Genomic DNA, 19,982 nt, shown 5'->3' on the forward strand with positions numbered 1-19,982 from the left:
TTCAGTTTTGGGACCTTCAGTACAAAAAGGACATTGAGGTCCTGGAACATGTCATGAGAAAGGCTACGATGCTGATGAAGTGCCTAGAAAACAAGTCCTGGGGGAACTGGGGTTGTTTAGTCTGGAGAAGAGGAGGCTCAGAGGAGACCTTACGGCTCTCTACAGCTACCAGAAAGGAAGGTGTGGGGAGCTGCAGGTTGGCCTCTTCTCACAGATAACTAGCAATAGGACTAGAGGGAATGGCCTCTAGTTGCACCAAGGGAGGTTCAGGTTGGAAATTAGGAGACAGAATCACACAGAATCACAGAATTTTCTAGGTTGGAAGAGACCTCAAGGTCATCGAGTCCAACCTCCAACCTAACGCTAACAGCCCTCCACTAAACCATATCCCTAAGCTCTACATCTAAGCGTCTTTTGAAGACTTCCAGGGATGGTGACTCCACCACTTCCCTGGGCAGCCTGTTCCAATGCCTCACAACCCTTTCTGTAAAGAAGTTCTTCCTAACATCTAACCTAAAACTCCCCTGGCTCAACTTAAGCCCATTCCCCCTCGTCCTGTCACCAGGCACGTGGGAGAACAGGCCAACCCCCACCTCTCTACAGCCTCCTTTAAGGTATCTGTAAAGAGCAATAAGGTCACCCCTGAGCCTCCTCTTCTCCAGGCTGAACAAGCCCAGCTCCCTCAGCCGCTCCTCGTAGGACTTGTTCTCCAGGCCCCTCACCAGCTTCGTCGCCCTTCTCTGCACCCGCTCAAGCACCTCGATGTCCTTCTTGTAGCGAGGGGCCCAAAACTGAACACAGTACTCGAGGTGCGGCCTCACCAGAGCTGAGTACAGGGGGACGATCACCTCCCTAGCCCTGCTGGTCACACTGTTCCTGATACAAGCCAGGATGCCGTTGGCCTTCTTGGCCACCTGAGCACACTGCTGGCTCATATTCAGCCGACTGTCCACCATCACTCCCAGGTCCTTCTCTGCCTGGCAGCTTTCCAACCATTCCTCTCCCAGCCTGTAGCTCTGCTTGGGGTTATTGCGCCCCAGGTGCAGGACCCGGCACTTGGCCTTGTTAAACTTCATGCAGTTGACCTCAGCCCATCGGTCCAGCCTATCCAGATCCTCCTGCAGAGCTTTCCTACCCTCAAGCAGATCGACACACGCACCTAACTTGGTGTCATCTGCGAACTTACTGAGGGTGCACTCGATGCCCTCGTCCAGATCATCGATGAAGATATTAAAGAGGACCGGCCCCAGCACCGAGCCCTGGGGGACGCCACTAGTGACTGGCCTCCAACTGGACTTGGCTCCATTCACCACGACTCTTTGGGCCCGGCTATCCAGCCAGTTTCTAACCCAGACATTTCTTCTCAGTCAGGCCAGGTTGCCCAGGGAGGTGGTGGAGTCACCATCCCTGGGGGTGCTCAAGGAAAGGTTGGACGTGGTGCTTAGGGACATGGTTTAGTGGATGAGTTTGGTAGTAGGGTGATGGTTGGACGAGATGATCTTGGAGGCCTTTTCTGACCCTAATGATTCTATGATTAATGCCATGGGCTAGTGCATTCCATACATTCTCCCTGTTCATTTTTTCTGAATGGCAAATAAATCGTGTCTATACTAATTTTTCAGTAGTTAGAATTGTGATAACTATAATCTCACATAACTTCACTCATGAAATTTGCATGAATTGGCTGAATGAAAAACTATTATATTAATGTAGTTTCAATTTTAAGTGTCTTTCCAAACTAAATGGCTAGAAAATTATTATGTAGTATGGGTTAATAACAAAGGATTTTAAAGACTAAATTATAAGGCTAAATTTTGATAAACATAATATTACTTTTAAAAATTACTTTTTGCTTTTCTTCTCTTACAGCTCACTGAATCAAGTACATGCATAAATTGAAGTTTAGAATTTTGATATCAGAAAGAAGAAAAATAGGATTCTAATATAATAATGATTCCAAATATGAAGCTTTCTTAGTAAAGACCAAAAGTAAAAATATTCCATCATTAAATATTTTCTGCAGGCAACATTGAGTCCTACTATCATTTAATAAGAAGAAATAAATGCCTAGGTAAGACACCCTCTCCACCCCTCCCCACCCCCCAGTAATTTAAATGGGCAAATTAAAAAAAATATATATGAAAAATAAAATATAATTGTCTGGATTCACATTCCTGAAAGAATTCACTACATTACACTTTACTATTGATTGAATCTGTTTCTGTGATGTATGAATTAAATCTGTATATGAATATATATATTTTTTCTGTGTACTGTTGTCATATGATTTGCAATAGGTGTCATTAAGGGATTAAATGCAGTGAAGTACAAAATTACAAATTCTAATTTCATTCTAAAAATCATCCTTAAAAAAAAAATATTTCCTTATGAACCTATTTAGCTTTTCAGTTTTGTTTCTAAATGCATCATGGACTGTTGCAACTTTTTGTAATGATCTAAAATATTTACATGTCTTATCTATATACATTCCTTCTTCATCGTTCACAAAGAAAAATATATATGTAGTTTTAAAAGTATGCTACTTTACAGTATTCTTGGCTGCACTGTGTTGCCTGCAAGGCAGCTACCCTCAATTTACTTCTAGCCTCAATTTACTTTACCTATATTTAAATATAAATTGTTCTTTAGTCTTTATTTCTGTACAACATCAGTTCTATAGCTCTTCATGTCCCCGGTGCATTTTGTCCAAAAGAGAAGGAAAGAAAGACTAAATTAGGAGGGTTCAAATAAATATTGACTTTCAAAGAAGTTAGTTTTGAGCACAGAAGGTATTTATCCTCCATAATATGAATGTTTCATATGCAGAGCTATGCTGTTTTATATAAACATATTTCATTAAAAATAGCATAAAGAAAAAGTATTGCAAATCAGCTTTGTACTTGTGTGAATATTAATTCAGGCAAGATCAGAAGTGAGTTCTGATCATTCAAATGGACAAAATGTCCATTTTGTAAATGGACAGTGCCTCTGTTGACCAAGGAGAGAGAGACTTTGCAAAATATTCAGCCCCTGCCAACAGGTTCAGCAGTTATTGTTATCTGTACTAAGTGTTTGCCTACTTCTCCAGCAGAAAGTGTGAGCATTTTGTTCTGTACCTTAGCTAGGGTACTGTGCAGGAAAATTATGTTAATAAGGGTCAATTGAAAGCTGTTCCTGAAAACAAAAATTCTTTTCCAGTTCATTGCAGATTTTTAATGTAGTTATTTTACATCAGAGGAACTGATAAATACACCCATTTTTTTGTCAGATTGCAATCAGGGAAGTATCTGCCCTGCAAATTTTTTCATCTTTGCATTTCTATACGGTTATGGATTTGAGCCTTTTTTTTTTTATATATATATATACATATTTTTGTTGTTGTTGTTGTTGTTGTTGTTGTTCCCTCCCTCCCTTCCTTTTTCTTTTGGTACAGAGAATACAATTATATTCTTTTTCTTCTTGTGAAAGGAAAAGTTGGCAAGCGATTGACTGTTTGGTCTTGCTGTCAAAATGTGAAGAACTTGACATGACTAAATGACAGAAATAAAATAGCAGTTCTGAGACACATATTAAAGACTTAAAACACTTATTTTCAGTTGCAAGAAAAGCTATTAAATCAAACTGCAGCTTTTATAGCTGAAGGACTTGAAGACTGGAAAGGATGAGAACACTTGCAAGAAATGGATATTTTATCTGCTGCTCACAAGACAGATATGTACCCCTACTGAGCCTTATCCTTTATACTTCATTGCACTGTCTTTGGGAATGTCATTTTTGCTATCAAATAATGTTCAGCATATGCACATTTTAAATCATGTTATTAAATGCTAAGCTAAAAAGTGGCTCTTCAGGTAAGGACACTTGACTTTTGTTTAAGAGACTTTTGTTTAAGACAAAAGAAAATAATAATTAAGAGGGCCATAAAATTTTATTATTTTATTATTTCTTTTCTGTCTCTTTTGTCCAGCAACCAGCAATTTAGGGAACAAATCCTCCTGCATTTCTATATGGAACAAAAAGAACTTTTTCAGTGTAAGTAGTCCAGATGCTGTTGAAATGTGATTTCTTCTACACCATTCAACACACTCAGACAAGGTAAAAGCACAGGCCTTACAGAGGACAACTGAAGATAGAGGACAGCCATATTCTAAGAACTCTTCTGCTGAATGTACTCAAGTTTTCTTCCTCATCATGGCTTCGAGGTACCAAACTTTAATGAAGGAGGAAGGAAGACTCAGGCATGCAGCCAAATAACATTGAGCCCCTATAAAAGGAGTTAGGTGCTTTGGCACCTTTAAACAGGATTGAGGCCCATATAACTAAAACTACTGGCTTTAAAACACCGCTGGCATTTAGCAAGCTAGATGCCTAGTCTCCATGTGTACTCCAAGTTTTCTAGACATGGTTTGCATTTTTTTACTGTATAATCAAGTGAGTGTCTGTCTAAGAAGTCCATATGTGGGGAGTCTCTTTCTGGCAAATTCTAGGCACGTAACTAAGGTTTTGATTCTGTGCTAGGAAATAGATGATCTAATCCTTTTTTTTTTAAATCTAGCTCTTAATGGCTTTCCAAGGTTACACAGCAGAATCACAAAACAATTTTTCCTGATAGTTTCAGCCTGAAAAGTCATTTTCATTTACCATTGCAGGCAGAGTTATGTGGCATTACTGCAGTCTTACAGCTGAGAAGTTCCACTCATGACATGAATGGATTTTTCTGATTTTCCCAAATTCACAGAGGTTTTCTCATTGCCATAGTCTTTGCCATTCAAACATTTGGGCTAATATGCTAATGCATATTAATGTGTCTTGCATTTCATTGTAATTTTACAGGTACCTCACTGGCTAAAACTGCCTGTTTGTAGACAGGAACTCTCAGGAACAGCTGAAAATTAGGATTTCTGATTATGTCTATTTATTTTTCGTTTCTGAAAACAGAAAATCAATTACCATGTTAAGTGGATTTCAAAATATCTAGTATTTAGTAGTGTTATCTAGTATCTAGTTGCCTTTTTTTTTTTTTTTTTTAAAGAATATTATGGTGTAATGTCAAAATGTGCAGACTTAGAAAAGATATTAAGATAATCAATTAATCCCTCATATTAAGTATGTAAAATGTAGGGTTCAGACATATTTCTATGGACAAAGGAAGAAGGTGAAAAAATCCACTTATGTTCTCAAGCTTTACACATTAAAAGTAATTAACAGCAAAGGTGTAAATGACAATGAGTGTGTACGTATGTGTGTGTGCTAGTTCTGAATGCAGTGAAAGAGAAAAGGAGTATTGCACTCTGTCATGATATGCAGTCAGAATATGAACATGGATCTGGAATTTCAGAAGTATTCCCACATCTCAGAGTTTCATAGAACTATTGGATTGTGCCTATTTTAAATCTTTTATTTATTTTTTCCCCTCACATTTTCTCAGTTCTTGCAAGTAAGGTGTTCTGAAGTAATGGTTCTTCTAAAAGAACCGCCCTGGGACTCCTTGTTGGGACATCATAGATTGATGTTTAGAACAGACAGTAATTGTGGGAGCAGCAGTAACACTTCTGTACTGACTTTCTAAATACATATAAATATTTACATATTTCTATAAAATTCATATTTGCTCTCAGAAAAAGTAAGTCATAACATTTGTGTCCTAAAATAACATTCAATATTTTGGCCTTAAAGACGTGCAGAAACAATTGCTTCTCCTTAAATTTATTTATTTATTTATTTATCTAGCTGACATATTTTGTCATGTTCAAACAGAAGCACAGGGAAATATCAGTCCAAACCACCTCATGCAAGCTTACCACAGTTTTGCCACACAATGTAAAAATGACCATTTTATCCTGTAGAATCATAGAATGGCCAAGTTTTTCTCACAAATAGTTGAACAAAAATGAAACAAACAAAATTATATGTTCTACAGAAAATTATATGTGCTGGTTTTTGCAGGCATACAATTAGGTCTGTAAGAAGTTCACTTGTATTGGTAAACTGTTACAGCTTTTTAAAATGTTTTGTTTGTCTGTTTTCATTATTTCTGAATCTCTACTGGCTATCAATGAACCTATCATAATTACCTATCATAAAATAGGTAATTTTGTTCTGTCTGTTACCTCAATAGCCAAATGCTTGTCTGTTCTTGCCTATGTCACAGCAGTAACTTTGCTCTTTGCTCTTTCTAAATAAATGAATGAAATACTGTCTACAAAGCAGTATTTCATTTTAGCTAAATATATACATTTATGAGCATTCTGAGACTACTGACATTTTCATAAAAATCCAAATACTTATTAGTTGTTAATATATATTTTCCTGTTGGAAATGAACATAAACTGAATACTAAAAAAATAATAATAATATTTTTTCAACAACATTAGTAGAGAACCCTGGAAGCCAAAGTCCTTTATACATATTAGTCACACTTTTCTGATTCTGACCAGCAAAGCCAAAAAATTTGTGCGTCAGATAAAGTAAACAAATAGTTTTATTGGTTGTGAAGTGTTTAAATCATGAGTAAACACTCCTGTGTTTAAAGTTATGCACTTAAGTGTTTTACTTGATTATAGTTTTCACACTCTTCCATTTTTAGTCTTCAGGCTGAAAAACCCAAAATATTTGCTGTATTTTTTTCAATATTGCTTTTTGTTCTACCACTATAAATTGGACTGAGAGTCCCATTCCACAGAACTGCATCTATCTAAATGCAGGGTTTTCTATTACTTTTAAGAGGGAGGGTGGTTTTCATTTAAACACAACTTAATAAGTAATGATGAATGGTGGAAAGATTTGGTGGAAAGCCTTGCTCTCATTCTAGTCTGCCAAACATAGTATGTAAAAATTCTTCTATAACAGTTTTCTCTGTTTGGTTTGCTTTGCACATGTGGCTAATTTCAGAATGGTTGAAATTCAAACAGCAGGCAATTAGCAAATGTAAATTTCTTATACTGTAGTCTGATAACATTGCCTTTTATTCTAGTGTTTGATTAGAGGCTGAGAAAATGATGTATTAACCACTTTTATGTTATTGTGAATCATAATCTAAATGAAGTGCATAGTGTAAATAGAATATACTTGTAGACAGGCTATATATACAGTTTGGATTTAGTATCTGGGTCAAATCTCAGAACAGTGTTGATTCTGTGTTAAATGTGAATTTCTCACATTCTTTATTCTCCTAGCCATGATTTTCTATGCTCTGTCTTTTATTTATTTATTTATTTATTTTAGTGGATTTTACTGCTCAGACATTTATGCAGAGGAAAATTTGAAAGTAAGAACAATGATTTCTAATGTACTCTTTGTCAATGAATTAAGGAAGATTTAATGAAAGTCTCTGTACCATTTGTCTACCTGTCATGTTAAACCACTATAGTATTTTCTCTTGGTGACGACAAAATTGAGAATTATGGAGCATACTCTTCAGCTCAGTAATTTTAAAACAACAAAAAAAAATCCAGCATTTTATTTCATGGCTGGAACTTATAAAAGTAATGAGGTGGAGTATGAATCCTAAAGCAGTTACTTTTTCCATTACTGCATTAGAGGTATTTGAATTTCTAGTGTGTTGTGCTCTTAGCTAGACTTGTGGTGGAAGTTGTAAATGTGAAAAACATGTTTCACAAATTTTATGTTTGTGTGTGTTTTTTCCTTTTCCTTATTTCTTAAAAGTGATCTTTGCTACTTGTGGCTGCATGGTTCTTTTTGTTCTTCTGTTTCTGAAATTACTATTATTTTTTCTCCCATTGTAATCTGAAATTATTTATGTCTTTGGTTCTAAACTATCAGTTGATTTTTGTTAAAAAAGAAATATTACTTTTTTCTCTACTGTAGTTGTGAACAGAGATGTATCAGCATATCCATCATTTTCTTTAAACTTCTTCAATATGCTTTACTAATGGCTGGATTATTTGGATTTCTAAATAAGTAGTGAGAGCAACTGCCTCCTGCCTCAGAATTTTCCATGTTTCACATTCTTAATGATGGCAGTACAGAACTGTTCATTTTGACAACTTTTTTATGGGCTTTGAAATACTTCTGATATGATGGCTAGTCATATTCTGTATTTAACAAATGTCTGCAATGTATGACACAGAAGGATAAGGACTGCTATAAACATACCATTATTTTTGCATACAAACAGATATCCCTGTGAGGAGTGGACATTCTTTTGGTTCTCATGAACAGCAAAATGTTAATAAATGATGTATATACAAAAGATCTTGTGTAACAGAAAGAGGCATGCTCTTTCAAGGTCAACCTGTCAGATATTCAGAAATCAGATGTAGTAGGTGTAGTCAGATGTAGAAGTCCTGAATCTTTGCACTTTCTGTCCTGCAGTCAGCATATCCAATTTAAATGTGATCATAAGGATATTTTTTTCTCCTTACTGGTCAACAAAGAAACTTTAGACTATACCTCAAAATCTGTGAAAAAAACTTCATAGGGCCTGGAAATAAGGTAAAACTATACTAACTGACTGTGTATAACAGGACTGAAAAATCAGTAATGATTTTGGGATGTAAATACAGTGCTATCAGAGACGAAGAAGCACTGTTGAACATAGCAAGTAAATAAATGACTGAAACTACTATGATGGATTAGCCACATTGGGGAGGTATTAAAGCACTAAAAAAAAAGAAAAAGAGGAGTGAAAGAGACAAAAAAGTAGGTCAGAATTTTCTCAATTGATTTATGATTTCTATTTTCACCTTAGTATTTGTATGAGTCTTCAGTGAGAATTCAGAAATGAAGAGTGATTCTAAGAGTCAGTGGCATAAAAAAAAAAAAATGTGACAGACCGCTAAGAATTATTTACAGTGGCACATGCCAAGAATGAGACACTTTGTTAAATGAAGACCATGACATTATTAGCAACAGTGAATCAGCAGAACAGATCTTAAATAGCCCTCAGTTATTAAAACCAAATATAATCTAGATTCAAATTATCAGACTTTAATATAGCTTGACAGACCTCATTTGCTTACTGGCTGAGGGAAGCTGTACAGATGCATCCTCAAGCATCCTAACAAATGAGTAGTCTCTGCAGCCTCATTTCCTGCTGTTTATCCTTATATAAACTTTAGAGACATACATCAGAAGAAACTTCTGAAATTTCTGCCACTGCAGAAATCATTGTGTCTATTTACTCATGTTATACGAGCAGTATGCAACCCATTGATGAGTGGAAGAAAAGCAGTAACATTAACAGTAGTAATGTTAGCAGTAACAGTAAGTTGGATGACAAAGAAAACACAGCAAACATTTTCTCACAAAGATGTAAGGGGAACAGGCTTGTTTGGAACCCCATTTTATCTGGTCGCTGCTTCAAGGGTTGTTTGCCCAAGATACCACTCAAAACTGAGTGCCCAGTGACAGCAGAAGTTATTTGTCTCCATCTGCAAGGCAGGTCTATAGTTATGGAAGCAAATATAAAGGACAGAGTAGCATGTCTAACTATCCAAACTTTATTGTTACTCAGGAGTGCATCATTATGAGAAGATGCTGGGAATGGCAGAAAAACAAGCTCAACTCTGAACCAAAAATGAAATTTCAAAAATGAAATTCCTAAGAGCTCATAGAAATACTTTCCCTTGGGATTCTCAGGAAGAAGCAGACTAATTTCCTTTTTACCAGCCAGTAGCTTTTGATTAGCACCAGTCCATGCTTACCTTTGGGGAGTTCCACACATGCCGTGAAAACCTTACAGAATCCTCATGACAAGAGTGCAATTTGTTTAATATTTCTGTCCCTTCCTGAAAGTTAAATAGATATTTACAGTTAGAATTTGTTCACTGAGCATAAGAAAGTTGTGTATGCAACCATAATTTAAAGATGTGGGGAAAATAGAAATTATTGCATTGACAATCTCTGATTATTTTTCAGCTGTTTTTTTTTTTCAGTCCATCACAGTAAAAAGACAAAAACCTTTCAGATTACAGCTGTGTTTCTTCAAGACTGAAAAAAATAAAAACCAAACCTTTGAAACCAAACTCAATTCCTTGAAAAGGGAAAGTTTTAATGACTCTGTAATGCTAACAAAAGGGATAGGTAAGGCACTTCACAGCTGACATCACTCAGCAGTGTTTCCTGAAGGTTTCACTTACACAGCATCATCCTGGGAACATATTAATATAAAAGTTATATTGATATTTGAATTGTTTGGCTGATATTATTATAACACATTCATTGAATAGGAAATTTAGCTAACAGTGACAAATGCTGTACTTGAGGGAAGATTTAAAATAAGGGATAGAAACATGGAACTGAAGCCATTTGTCTCAACACATGAAAAACTAGTATTAGAGTTTCAAGTGCTCTGAGGCCACATGCCACTCATATTATATACTTTATGATAAACCATCAAATCTCTGAGTAGCCAAATCCAGGTAGAAGGCTAAAATAGCTCAAATAACAGGTACAGTTATTAAAAAAGAAATAGCTGAAGTTGCTTACGGCAGCAAGGATAGATTTCCAGAACTTTATTGTTACCATAAGCCAGAGCAATTTAGAAGAACCATCAAGCCATTCAAGCACTATGTATGATGAAAGACTTTCACACTGCAGTGTTGTGATGATGGCAGTGTAGATGAGGATTTTATGGCAATTCAGAGCTTTCTCCTGAGATGTCTCAGGCTTGATTGTAGCAGTAGTTTTGACAAAAGTGCTCACAGAGGGTTGATTTCTGTACAAGGAATGCTGGTTAAATCAAGACTAAAGATTGCATGCTGTCAGAAGAACGCAAAGAGGACATAAAGAAGTACGCATCCTTGGTCTCAGTTGTGGAAGTCTAAAAAGAGTGATCAGCTGTAACTGTTAAACAAAACTGAATATTAATTTCAAACAAAATATGGTGTTGCACTGGGTCAGATAAAGGGTGTTTCTTATGAAAGTTTTTGACAAAATATTGGAACAAGTGCTACCAATCAGAAGATACATATCTTGTCAGATGGAAAAGAAATGGACATACAATTTATAAAATTAAGCATTATTAATTACATACAATTAACATGAACATCCAAAAAAAAAAAAAAAAAAAAGGAAGTAAAGCAAACTGAAAACAATGAGAAGTCATTTATGGTGCCCACACTAAAACAGGTTTTCTGGCAGGAATGGTCTGGCCTGTGGAGGACCCACACTGGAGCACTGTGTTTCTGAAGGATTGTGCCATGTTCAATGGACTTATGTTGGAGCACTTGTGGAAGAGCTGCAGCCTGTGAGAACTTCCAAAGGAGAGACTCTATGCTGGAGCAGAGGGAAAGTGTGACAAAGGAATGTTAGAGATGAAGTTTTATGAACTGACTGCAACCGCCATTACCAAGCCCCCTTCCAGGGGGAGGCTGAGAAGAAACAGAAGAGTTGTGAATGAAGGTGTGAAGCTGAGCTTGGAAAGAACCAGGAGTGGGGAAAGGTATTTTTAGTTTTGTTTTCTCTTGACACTATCTTACTCTAATATGCAATTCATTAAATGAATCTTTCCCAAGATGTCTGTTTTGCTTATGCCAGTAATTGGTGGGTGATCTCCCTGTCCTTATCCTGACCCATAAACTTTTCCTGGATATTCCCCCTGCCCCTGCCCTCATGAGGAGGGGGAGTGAGAGAGAAATTTGGTGGGCACTTACCAGACAGAAGAGGTTAACCCACTACACACACAGTGTGGGAATACAACTATCTGCACTTCACCACACACATACCTGTGCAACCTAAAATAAGCAATGCAAACAACTATACTGTTTTATAAAGGAAAATTCTATTAGGAATTGGGAAGGAAATTTACCTCTAATTGTGGAGGAAATCCTTGAAGAACAGAGATCTGCAGTTCCTGGAAAACTTCAATTTCCTCTGTTCTCAAAGATTGTGTGATTACTATAAGCTAACTTCTCTTTTAACCTTATGCCATTAACAAAAAATAAAATAAAATAAAATAAAATAAAATAAAATAAAATAAAATAAAATAAAATAAAATAAAATAAAATAAAATAAAATAAAATAAAAAGTATATATATATAAAAATAACAACTGTACAAAGTGCTCATTAACAAAAATCAAACAGATCTTATAGCTAAAGGATTCGGAACTGGACAGCTGAGGTCTTTTGACATAATGAAAGAGATACAGAACTGGTCAGAAGAAATTTGGTACTGGCTCTCGATGTCAAAAAAGCTTTCTCCATCATATTATTTTTAATATCTTCATGAAATAGAATCTACATAATGCAGAAAAATGACTGCTGAAAAAGTCAGCATAGTCAAGAAAAAGTCAGCATAGTCAAGAAATGTAGGAAAGCATTTTTAAAAATCTGCAGCACCAGCCTATCTACCTATGCTTCTATCAACTTTAGTGTTAAAAAAATTACTAATCTCATTGATAAAATGCCTATAGATTTCAATTGGCGACCAATGGCAAACACATCTGAAAATGTCAAATAGCTCCATCACTTATTACACATTTGGTGATGTATTACAGTAAATTCATTTATCACAAATAAATCTTACAAGTCTGATTTGCAAGCTGCTAAATGTTGGATGATAAAAGATATGTACAGAAACCTTTCTGTCATCTGAATTAAAGCCATCTTTTTATCATATAGTAAATTAATATCTTAATAGATATTTATAAGCAATGTGTATGTATATAAGATGGTTAAAAATGTAACTATATGACTGATGATGAAAATCTTTCCTAGATTCTCACACTGATCAAAGAGACTGGTATAATATGCATCTGCTCCATAAGATCTAAAATATTTGTAGTCATCATATGGAAAAAAATAAAGATTAATCTGTGGATAAACAGAAAAGGTTAGAATTACTTATTACAATATCAGTCTGAGTCTATAGAAATCATATCTCCTATATATTTAATAAAGCAGATTTTAATAAGTGGTTTGGAAAATTACATTCCAGGATATTCTATTTTGATTTATTGTTTCCAATGCTGGTATATGTAGCACACAATACTCCAGAAGATTAACATTGACAACAACTATACTTAGGAACAAGCTATGCAGTTTAGCTATCAAATAGATTCTTAGATTAATGGAAGTAGTGTGAAACTGAAAATTTATAGGGCTTGCACATTAAACCCCTGTGAGCCTACTATGAATAATTTATGTAAATAAAAAATAGACAAAAAAAAAAAAAAACTCTAAAAAACAGGTGAACATTCTTGCAATGAGATAAACTTATTGTTAGTGAAATGTCATTGTTTTTGTTATCAAAGATTACAGAACTCCTTACAAATTATTCTTTTGCTAACTAAAAGAGTAAAATCTAACATGACCTGTGTTATAATATTGCTTCCCTCTATGGTCAAACAATTTATAAAAAATAAATTTAAATAAGTAAATAAAAAGCTGCAAGATAGTTTTCTCAGACTAGTTGGAAAAAGAACAATGGCTTGTCTTTGGGATAACATAGTAAATTCATGTCTTAGGAAATGCATTGATACACCTTATTATCCCCAGTATTCTGTCCCATTAGGTAAAGCCATTGCTCTGCTTCTTGACAGCTTCAACATGCAAAATATAGTCCTCACAGAGAAGTCTAACATGATTACAAGGAAGAAATAGCGAATAAACAGAATTTCATTTCAGGGTATAATACTATAAGAACAAATCTATTTTTATTCAAAAGACCCACCTTCTTGAAATGAGCCCCATTGTCTTTTCAAGAGGAAAATGTCAAAAGGAAACTGTAAAGTGTCCTTTATGTAGCGTAGCAAATCATGCCAACAGTACTGCAGTGGGCAGAGTTAGAAGTCTGTCAGCATTTCCATTCTGAACTTATATTTTCTGGGGATTATGACTTAGCTTTAAAATTCTCTCTATATTGGAACTTGGCATGAAAGTTCTCACAATCAAGTAGCATATTTTTAACATACTTATATAAGGAATATAGTTTGAAGTGAACTTTGGGTATACTAGAAGTATTCTGAGACTTCTTTTTTTATAAAGCCCTCTTTATAAAAGATTTTTATAAACAAGCTCTCCTCATAGGACTTGCCTTCCAACCCTTTTGCCAGCTTTATTGCCCTCTTCTGGATGTTTTCAAGGATCATAACATCTTTTTTGTATAGCAGAACTGCACACAGTATTCAAGGTGAGGCCACACCAATGCCTCACCAACAGGAGAAGAATCACTTCTTTTGACTGTCTGGTTTTTCTAGGAGAAGAATCAGTCCTTTTGACTGTCTGGTATTGCTATGTTTAATGCATCCCAAAATGCAGTTTGCCCTCTTGGCTGTCTGGGCACAGTGCTGACTCATGTTGAGCCTGTTGTCAGCCAGCATCCCCAGCCACTGTTCTCCCAGTCTGTACCTGTGGCTGGCATTACTCCATCCCAGAAGAAGAACATAGCATTGGCCTTTGTTGAACTGTTGTTTCATGATGTTGATGATTGCCTGAAGCTCTGTTCTACCTAGATCCCTTTACAAGACCTCTTGTTCCTCCAGGGAGTCATCAGCACCTCCCAGTTTAGTATCATCAGCAAACTTGCTAAGGATGAATCCCACTCCTGTGTACAGATCATTGATACAAATGCTGAAGGGAACCAGCTGTAGAATTGATCCATAGGAAACACATTAATGACCAGCCACCAGCCAGACCACTACCGGTCTTGCTCATCTCAAATCAAATCAAAATCCTGACAACATTTTCCAGTAAGAAAACGGGAGCAATTCAAAAATAGCAGATAGAATATGCCACCTACTCACATGGGTTAGACAGATTTATATCACTGTTACTTAGCTGATTGATGATAAGTGTACAGGTCAATTGCCTGTTTACATAACAATTGTTTAGTTGTAGAATGAGGTAGAAAAGATCACTGAATATATCTCTAAACATTTAAAATGTTTATAGTGTAACTGCATCCGACCAGCAGTGTCAAAATACAGTATAAGACTAGCTTAGTTTATGTTGTAAGGACATAAGCACATGAGAAACATTCATCCAAAAAATAATTAAAAAATAAAAAAATGAACCAAACTCCAGAATCCAAGGTCCTTGAAGCTTGCATATAGGGTTCAAAACCTAAGTGTAAACCAAAACTTAACTAAAAATTAGAGTCCATAGTCTAGATACATTTCTAATCATAAGTATTATGATTTTCAATTTAATGGCTTTTCCATTTTATGGCCATTTTCTGACATCATTTCCTGACTTATTTTCACTTTGTAGATTTGCAACATCCCAGTCATTCACAATAGGTTATTAGATGATGATGTTGTATGGCTACATACTGATCAACACACATTATGAGCTAAGATTTTTCATAAGTGAACTTTGTTGCACAGATATTCCATGCATAAGGACACTAAAAACAAAAAACAGCAGGTCCACTAAAAACAATTATTTTGAATTACTGACATATTAATGTTTGAAGTGAAGTCTTAATTGTTTCCTCAGGTAACAAAATTTCTTGTTCATTTAGATAAAATTTGATAGATTCATAAATTTTCTTCTTAAGGCACACAAACTAATGATTTTATAATAAAATAGCATTGATATTTTAAGTTAATGTCAATCATAGAGGGAAAGAAAACACTAATGAAAAAATTGAATCTGTTGCATAAATTTATAATATATTTTTATCAAATAATTAGAGGGGTGAATACTGTAAGTGTTGCTACAACTAAGGGAAAAGTAAGACTAATATGAAAGATCTCAGTAATTAAAAATGAAAAGGCACAACAAAGAACATAAATCATCTACATTACTTTCTTTCACCTAAAATAGAGCAGATGTTAGCTCAGTCAGAATTAAGCTACCATTAATTATTTACAGGACTATTCATTTTCCACAAAATATACATAGGGAATTTATTTTATTTTTATTATTTTATTTTATTTATTTTATTTTATTTTATTTTATTTTATTTTATTTTATTTTATTTTATTTATTTATTTATTTATTTTAATCATGATTTGCACCCCTACTACCTTGCTTGTTCATAGATTGAAAGGTCTACTTTAAAAAACAAAAAAAGTTTCAATTTGATATTTAAATTGAAAGATATCGTGAATCATGGCATGTGTATCATTGTCATTGTACGTGTGTTGCAACATATTTTACAGTATGGAGAAACAGCAAGCTGTAGTTGTCTTGTGTCAAACCTTGGGACAAATGAATCTTTGCTGAAAAGCAAAAAAAAATAAATAGAGAGAGACCTAGACCTAATAATATACAATACAAAAATAGAAATACTGATACTATGAGAACACAAGTAAATTTTGTGTTTTTCAGAAACCAGGTTTATTGATGTGGTGGTGTCTGTGCTGAGAGGCCAGACACTGTGGAATCTATCCACAGTGTTTCATCCTAGCAGAGTGCCTAACTGTGTAAATTGTTCAAATTTTAATTCTCTTTGGTTTGCCAAAAAGGGATTATAAACTGAAGTCAGTGTAGCAAGAAATGTCACCTGCCCTTCTAAAAACTACGAATATATCAAAAAAGGTTGTTCACTTTATAAAGGACCATACCTAGTGGTTTTTTTTGTGTGTTGTTGTTTGTTTTCTTTTTTTTTTTTTTTTAATAACAAACTAACTAAATAATTTATAAAATATTTTATTGTAATTTTATTTATTTATTTATAGTTTCTGCTGGATTAGCTTTTAAGAAAAGCGAATTTGTTTGCACTCACAAATAATGGGGCATGAAAGCGGGCCAAAAGGCACCATGTTATAATTGAAGAGGTTGTAGGTAGCTTATTGTGAGTGATCGTAGTTTAGGGCTTTCTAAAAGAGATTAAGTTTTTGTTTGTTTCTTTAATCATCTTGCTCCAGAACAGCAACAACAAACAATAAGAAAACAAAACTTGGAAAAATAATCATTCTTGGATCCTGTATTAATACACTGTATTTTAAACTAATGGAAGCAAGCTTATGAAACGAGCACAGCAGGGATGCTTTGTGTCTGCTTGTTTGCTCTTCTCCTGTTTTAATCATCTCTCAAGAGACAAAGGCAATAAATACTGTCTGTGATGAGAACATTTTATCACACCATTGAAAGAAAGTTATCTCCCTCCGGTACACTCCTTGCCTTGTGGGTATTTATGAGTATGGTGATAATGTCACTTCTTCTATCAAAATTACTATTAATTATATATAGTTGTTTGTTATTCTAAAAAGACCAGGGAGACTACGTTTTACACAATAATATATTTGCAAAAACTGTTTTCTATGCTTCCTCTACCACTAATATTCAGCGAACATTACAACATCACAGCCCATAAAGACAATAAAATTTACAAGTCAGAAAAAAAGGAAAAAGCACACTTTATAATTTATGCTTTAATTCTAAAGTACAATGGGTGCCTGAAGGTTTCCTTCAGAAATTCATCCTTGCTTAGAAAATCCGGTTCATCAAGTGCTTAAATTTTGCTGAATACAATGAGCTTAATGGTCATGCTTATAAGCTTGCCTGAGATGGAGAGAGCAGTCAAGTCTTCAGCATAACGAGACAGGTGGTGCATTTTACACTGACGCCCTTTCTTTCAATGGATTTACTACAAACCCTAGCAGAATTGCAAGGCGTTTTTTCTTGGAAATTTCCCTTCTTTTTTCTTTCTCTTTATTAAAGGCTTGATCCAAACCTTGTTGAAGTCAATGGGAACATACAACAGGTAAATTACAGAGTAAGTTTTGGAAATATTGAATGCATTTGGATTTTACAGTGTTTGAGCATAATTAGTATCTGAAAAATGCTCAGATCAATACTGGCTTTATACTTAAATATTATCACTGCCTGTAATACTTAATGCAAGCACCAATTAGCAACATTCTGTTTATGTGCAAACACTCCAACATACATCAAATGCATGCCTGGTAATGTGCAATGTACACGCTCAAGGAATATCTCCTCTAACCATGAGCTGTAATAATCTAGATTGGGGGATGGCCAAGTCCTGAGCCTTCCTCACAGACTGGGAGCATTCCCAGCGTGCCTCACAAGCCTCAACACTCTCCTGCCTGCTTTCATCTTCCTTCACCTCAGGCTCCAGATGTGGGAGGCAGCAGTGAGATGGGAGTTCAAAGCTGCAGCCCACGAAACGGGCTCTTCCAGGCTCCTCAACGGGAAGGCCCAGCTGGCAGACCCTCTTCTGCATCTGCACTGCAGCACGGCAGCATCTACTCCACATGCTGCCTTAAAGCACCAGGTGCAGCTGGCAGGCAGATTGTGAGACCTACCAACAAGCTCCATCTGGTAGAGGAGACCACAGAAAGCCAGGGAGATCAAAGGACGTGAGGTGTGGCCACAGCTCCTGGCTTTGAGTCTTGCTTGCTGCAGCTGCTTGCTGCCACAAGGCAAACTGGGCTGTGTGTATCATAGGTTCCTTTGGTCTTGGGGAATAAGGAACCTGTCTGTGCTCAGGATCCCAGACATGAGAGGGATGAAACGCTGAGGACAGGAGGAGGAGGTGATATAAGAATGTGAGCTGTGGACAGGGAGCTGAATGGTGACTGTCATGGGAAGAGATTGGGGCCTGCAGCCTCTCCTCATATGGAGGGGTGGGAAGTACACAGCAAGGTGGCTGAAGCTCTGGACAATATCTGGACAATTAGCCGGTATAGATACTAGATATGGGAAACATTCAAACAGGTTTAGAAATCTGAGCCAAAGGTCTGCTTGCTGCTTGAAGGATATTTTATAGTCCCAAGTGGAACGTCTGTATTACTCCTGCCGTTTCCTTGCCAGCACATATCACAATAATTTATTTAGACTCTTTTTTTCAGTAAACACAAGCTACTTCTGTGTTGAAAGCAAGGTAAATCTCAGAAAGTTTTATATTTTTCAGGTAAGAAAGCTCAGTATTTGTTGTCAACATCATAAGAAATGTTTTTTGCTATCTATTGAAACTCCAGTTCCTCCAAAATCCACAACTTGTAAACCACGATAATAAATGTATTGGAATTTTTAAAGGGGAACCTAAAGTATTTTTTAGTAAACAAAAATGTCTTGAATGGAATTCATTTTTTGAATTTTGAATTTCTTTCTCTTTCTCTCTCTCTCTCTCTCTCTCTATTTTTTTTTATTATTATTATTTTTTTTTTTTCTCTCTCCAGGCTATCTAAATGTAGCAATCCTCTTAATATCACTTCATATACAAGAATGAACATTTGAACGAAGAATTAAATTTTTGTCTAAGAAGTAGCAAAGAGAACACTGAGACATGACAAAAAATAAATAATTCAACATTGCAGATATCTCCATGAAAAATAACCTGAAATATATACATGGTAAGGTATATCTTTGCTGGATGTGAAAAGTGAAAGCCATTTTAACAACAACAACAACAAAACACTAACAACTGCAACAAACTTTTCAGCTTTTCATACAACTTTTAAAAGCTCAAAAACACCCTAGCTCTTGTAAATAAACAAATACGTAAATAATCCCAAGTTCATAGTGCTAAAGCTTACAGAAGTCTCATGTATCAGGATGAAAAGGTGAAGACTTTTTAAATTGGACCTTTTTGAGGCAATACATTTATTTTGTTTCCTATTCTCTCTCTCTTTCCATCTCTCTTTCCCGTTTCCTAGTAAATGCTATTACTTTGAAACTCTCTTGGCATTTTTGCAAGCAATAAAAAAGGCAAACAGTGTTCTTTTCTGTAAATTGTTCCTGTCTAGTCCTCTGTATGCTTACTTAAAAGGAGTATGTATTTACATTTGTTTTGCCTCTTTTCAGTTTGATAATTGTTATATTTGGAGGCAAATAAGTCACAGAAATTTCCATAAACACATTGAACTAGTGCTACACAAAGCATTCTTCAGACATTTCATTTCATATTTTATCCTTTTCCCTTCAGAAAAAACATTAGACACTCTTTCAGACTCAAGAAAAAGCTAAAATGAACTCTCCTCTGAGTTTGATAAGATTAGTAATGTATTTTTCCTTAATTAATCACAGAAATCACTTAATAGGCTACTGATCTTGTCTTTTGACAGTATCACAGGTGATCCTAAGCTATCTTACAAATTAATAAGTT

General features: G+C 35.4%; 2 long non-coding RNA genes across 2 annotated transcripts in view; one reads left to right on the plus strand and one right to left on the minus strand.

Moving 5' to 3' along the window:
* The window catches only part of LOC311435767, a 105,137-nt gene that overhangs the window by 5,017 nt on the left and 80,138 nt on the right, over nt 1–19,982 (minus strand). The window contains exon 3 of the long non-coding RNA XR_014692394.1: nt 9,666–9,749. This is a non-coding gene — a long non-coding RNA (uncharacterized lncRNA). The remainder of the gene's footprint in view (nt 1–9,665; nt 9,750–19,982) is intronic.
* Nucleotides 17,562–18,912, plus strand: LOC311436409. The gene is made up of 2 exons (XR_014692823.1): nt 17,562–17,615; nt 17,987–18,912. It is a non-coding gene; the product is annotated as an uncharacterized lncRNA (long non-coding RNA).

Source organism: Aythya ferina, assembly GCF_964211825.1.
Source record: "Aythya ferina genome assembly, chromosome: 4".
Taxonomy (NCBI): domain Eukaryota; kingdom Metazoa; phylum Chordata; class Aves; order Anseriformes; family Anatidae; genus Aythya; species Aythya ferina.